This window comes from Salvelinus namaycush, chromosome 10 (genome assembly GCF_016432855.1).
Source record: "Salvelinus namaycush isolate Seneca chromosome 10, SaNama_1.0, whole genome shotgun sequence".
NCBI classification, from domain to species: Eukaryota; Metazoa; Chordata; class Actinopteri; order Salmoniformes; family Salmonidae; genus Salvelinus; species Salvelinus namaycush.
In genome coordinates, this window is record NC_052316.1 from 46,885,873 (window position 1) to 46,891,205 (window position 5,333).

Here is a 5,333-nt window from a genome sequence, read left to right on the forward strand (position 1 = left end):
AGTGAAGTCACATCCTGGTCTCTCCGGGTCTGTCTTCTCAGGGTAGTGAATTCACTTCCTGGTCTGTCTTCTCAGGGTAGTGAATTCACTTCCTGGTCTGTCTTCTCAGGGTAGTGAAGTCACATCCTGGTCTCTCCGGGTCCGTCTTCTCAGGGTAGTGAATTCACTTCCTGGTCTGTCTTCTCAGGGTAGTGAATTCACTTCCTGGTCTGTCTTCTCAGGGTAGTGAAGTCACATCCTGGTCTCTCCGGGTCTGTCTTCTCAGGGTAGTGAATTCACTTCCTGGTCTGTCTTCTCAGGGTAGTGAAGTCACATCCTGGTCTCTCAGGGTCTGTCTTCTCATGATAGTGAATTCACTTCCTGGTCTCTCCGGGTCTGTCTTCTCAGGATAGTGAATTCACTTCCTGGTCTGTCTTTTCAGGGTAGTGAATTCACATCCTGGGAGTGATGGTGGGTGATTCCCCTCTAATCAGGGACTGATTTAGACCTGGGACACCAGGTGGGTGATTCCCCTCGAATCAGGGACTGATTTAGACCTGGGACACCAGGTGGGTGATTACCCTCTAATCAGGGACTGATTTAGACCTGGGACACCAGGTGGGTGATTACCCTCTAATCAGGGACTGATTTAGACCTGGGACACCAGGTGGGTGATTCCCCTCTAATCAGGGACTGATTTAGACCTGGGATACCAGGTGGGTGATTCCCCTCTAATCAGGGACTGATTTAGACCTGGGATACCAGGTGGGTGATTCCCCTCTAATCAGGGACTGATTTAGACCTGGGACACCAGGTGGGTGATTCCCCTCTAATCAGGGACTGATTTAGACCTGGGACACCAGGTGGGTGCAATTACTTATCAGATCGAACAGAAAAGCAGCAGTAGTCCGGCTCTCTTCGGGTGAGATTGGACTACCCCTGGCGTAGATACTGTGCGTACTTGATTCAGATCAACTTTCAGATGCATCTTCTATGCTGTTCAGATGAATAACCCTTTAATGGGGTCTATATAGCACAGATTGTCATACCATGCCATTGTTTTTCTAAGAATGCAGTATACTGAAATATTCTTTCTCTCCTTTCTTATCGTCATTGATGCAATCTCTGTGGTTACCACCCTTAATGTTACCACTGGATTCAACCTAAAACTGAAATCAACTTCATAGTCCGTGACGTCTGAAACAGAGAGGACTTGTGAAGGCATACTAAAGACACATTGGCTGGTGTTTGAGGAGATTAGGGGACGACAGTAACAGACACATTGGCTGGTGTTTGAGGAGATTAGGGGACGACAGTAACAGACACATTGGCTGGTGTTTGAGGAGATTAGGGGACGACAGTAACAGACACATTGGCTGGTGTTTGAGGTGATGAGGGGACGACAGTAACAGACACATTGGCTGGTGTTTGAGGAGATTAGGGGACGACAGTAACAGACACATTGGCTGGTGTTTGAGGAGATTAGGGGACGACAGTAACAGACACATTGGCTGGTGTTTGAGGTGATGAGGGGACGACAGTAACAGACACATTGGCTGGTGTTTGAGGTGATGAGGGGACGACAGTAACAGACACATTGGCTGGTGTTTGAGGAGATTAGGGGACGACAGTAACAGACACATTGGCTGGTGTTTGAGGTGATGAGGGGACGACAGTAACAGACACATTGGCTGGTGTTTGAGGAGATTAGGGGACGACAGTAACAGACACATTGGCTGGTGTTTGAGGGGACGACAGTAACAGACACATTGGCTGGTGTTTGAGGAGATGAGGGGACGACAGTAACAGACACATTGGCTGGTGTTTGAGGAGATTAGGGGACGACAGTAACAGACACATTGGCTGGTGTTTGAGGTGATGAGGGGACGACAGTAACAGACACATTGGCTGGTGTTTGAGGAGATTAGGGGACGACAGTAACAGACACATTGGCTGGTGTTTGAGGAGATTAGGGGACGACGACAGTAACAGACACATTGGCTGGTGTTTGAGGAGATTAGGGGACGACGACAGTAACAGACACATTGGCTGGTGTTTGAGGAGATGAGGGGATGACAGTAACAGACACATTGGCTGGTGTTTGAGGAGATTAGGGGACGACGACAGTAACAGACACATTGGCTGGTGTTTGAGGAGATGAGGGGACGACAGTAACAGACACAGACGCTACTGAACCCTTTGTGTAGGAAGTCAGACGTCATGATGTGTAACCTCATCTCTTCATGTGAGCCGCACAACGGAGACTCACTAGTAGATATAGAAGGCTATGAACTCGCCGTCTCCCGCCGTCTCCCGCCGTCTCCCGCCGTCTTCCGCCGTGCTATTTACAAACGAACACGTTGAACTGTTCTGGGGAACTAAGGTAACCTTCATAATGTAAAATAATGTGGGCGGGTGACATGAAGAACGCAATCTGCTTTTTCTCCTTATCTATTGCACATTAATGTGAACAAACAGCTGACCCACACACACACACACTCACTCACTCACTCACTCACTCACTCACTCACTCACTCACTCACTCACTCACTCACTCACTCACTCACTCACTCACTCACTCACTCACTCACTCACTCACTCACCAACTCTATTAGATATGGGGTGATGATGTGGTGGTTGAGATGTCTGACATCCTCCCTCTGTGTCTGTGTGTGTGATTATTATTATTATTATTATTATCATCATAAGGCTGAGATTGACCTCATTACCCAGACAAGGGAATAACAACCTGGCTGCTGGTTGGTAAATGAGACGGAGAACCTGGCTGCTGGTTGGTAAATGAGACAGAGAACCTGGCTGCTGGTTGATAAATGAGACAGAGAACCTGGCTGCTGGTTGATAAATGAGACAGAGAACCTGGCTGCTGGTTGGTAAATGAGACAGAGAACCTGGTTGGTAAATGAGACCGAGAACCTGGCTGCTGGTTGATAAATGAGACAGAGAACCTGGCTGCTGGTTGATAAATGAGACAGAGAACCTGGCTGCTGGTTGGTAAATGAGACAGAGAACCTGGTTGGTAAATGAGACAGAGAACCTGGCTGCTGGTTGGGAAATGAAACAGAGAACCTGGCTGCTGGTTGGGAAATGAGACAGAGAACCTGGCTGCTGGTTGGGAAATGAGACAGAGAACCTGGCTGCTGGTTGATAAATGAGACTGAGAACCTGGCTGCTGGTTGATAAATGAGACAGAGAACCTGGCTGCTGGTTGGTAAATGAGACAGAGAACCTGGCTGCTGGTTGATAAATGAGACTGAGAACCTGGCTGCTGGTTGGTAAATGAGACAGAGAACCTGGCTGCTGGTTGGTAAATGAGACAGAGAACCTGGCTGCTGGTTGATAAATGAGACAGAGAACCTGGCTGCTGGTTGATAAATGAGACAGAGAACCTGGCTGCTGGTTGATAAATGAGACAGAGAACCTGGCTGCTGGTTGATAAATGAGACAGAGAACCTGGCTGCTGGTTGGTAAATGAGACAGAGAACCTGGCTACTGGTTGGTAAATGAGACAGAGAACCTGGCTGCTGGTTGGTAAATGAGACAGAGAACCTGGCTGCTGGTTGATAAATGAGACAGAGAACCTGGCTGCTGGTTGATAAATGAGACAGAGAACCTGGCTGCTGGTTGATAAATGAGACCGAGAACCTGGCTGCTGGTTGGGAAATGAGACAGAGAACCTGGCTGCTGGTTGGTAAATGAGACAGAGAACCTGGTTGATAAATGAGACAGAGAACCTGGCTGCTGGTTGGTAAATGAGACAGAGAACCTGGCTGCTGGTTGGGAAATGAGACAGAGAACCTGGCTGCTGGTTGGTAAATGAGACAGAGAACCTGGCTGCTGGTTGGTAAATGAGACAGAGAACCTGGCTGCTGGTTGGTAAATGAGACAGAGAACCTGGCTGCTGGTTGGGAAATGAGACAGAGAACCTGGCTGCTGGTTGATAAATGAGACAGAGAACCTGGCTGCTGGTTGGTAAATGAGACAGAGAACCTGGCTGCTGGTTGGTAAATGAGACAGAGAACCTGGCTGCTGGTTGATAAATGAGACAGAGAACCTGGCTGCTGGTTGGTAAATGAGACAGAGAACCTGGTTGGTAAATGAGACCGAGAACCTGGCTGCTGGTTGGTAAATGAGACAGAGAACCTGGCTGCTGGTTGGTAAATGAGACAGAGAACCTGGCTGCTGGTTGGGAAATGAGACAGAGAACCTGGCTGCTGGTTGGTAAATGAGACAGAGAACCTGGCTACTGGTTGGTAAATGAGACAGAGAACCTGGCTGCTGGTTGGTAAATGAGACAGAGAACCTGGCTACTGGTTGAGAAATGAGACAGAGAACCTGGCTGCTGGTTGGTAAATGAGACAGAGAACCTGGCTACTGGTTGGTAAATGAGACAGAGAACCTGGCTGCTGGTTGGTAAATGAGACAGAGAACCTGGCTGCTGGTGGATAAATGAGACAGAGAACCTGGCTGCTGGTTGATAAATGAGATAGAGAACCTGGCTGCTGGTTGGTAAATGAGACAGAGAACCTGGCTTCTGGTTGATAAATGAGACAGAGAACCTGGCTGTTGGTTGATAAATGAGACAGAGAACCTGGCTGCTGGTTGGTAAATGAGACAGAGAACCTGGCTGCTGGTGGATAAATGAGACAGAGAACCTGGCTGCTGGTTGATAAATGAGACAGAGAACCTGGCTGCTGGTTGGTAAATGAGACAGAGAACCTGGCTTCTGGTTGATAAATGAGACAGAGAACCTGGCTGTTGGTTGATAAATGAGACAGAGAACCTGGCTGCTGGTTGGTAAATGAGACAGAGAACCTGGCTGCTGGTTGGTAAATGAGACAGAGAACCTGGCTGCTGGTTGATAAATGAGACAGAGAACCTGGCTGCTGGTTGATAAATGAGACAGAGAACCTGGCTGCTGGTTGATAAATGAGACAGAGAACCTGGCTGCTGGTTGGTAAATGAGACAGAGAACCTGGCTGCTGGTTGGTAAATGAGACAGAGAACCTGGCTGCTGGTTGGTAAATGAGACAGAGAACCTGGCTGCTGGTTGATAAATGAGACAGAGAACCTGGCTGCTGGTTGGTAAATGAGACAGAGAACCTGGCTGCTGGTTGATATATATATATATATATTATGGCTATATATTTATTCTTTATGTAACTAGTCAAGTCAGTTAAGAACAAATTCTTATTTACAATGACGGCCTAGGAACAGTGGGTTAAACTGCCTTGTTCAGGGGCAGAACGACAGATTTGGTACCTTGCCAGCTCGGGGATTTGATCTAGCAACCTTTCAGTTACTAGTCCAACGCTCTAACCACTAGGCTACGGTAA

General features: G+C 48.0%; 1 long non-coding RNA gene across 1 annotated transcript; it reads left to right on the top strand.

Annotated features, from left to right (window-relative positions):
- The first annotated feature begins 795 nt into the window (after positions 1 to 795).
- LOC120055110 lies at positions 796 to 4,698 on the top strand. Its single transcript, XR_005477663.1, has 2 exons — positions 796 to 1,637; positions 1,691 to 4,698. It is a non-coding gene; the product is annotated as an uncharacterized LOC120055110 (long non-coding RNA).
- The last annotated feature ends 635 nt before the right edge of the window (positions 4,699 to 5,333 follow it).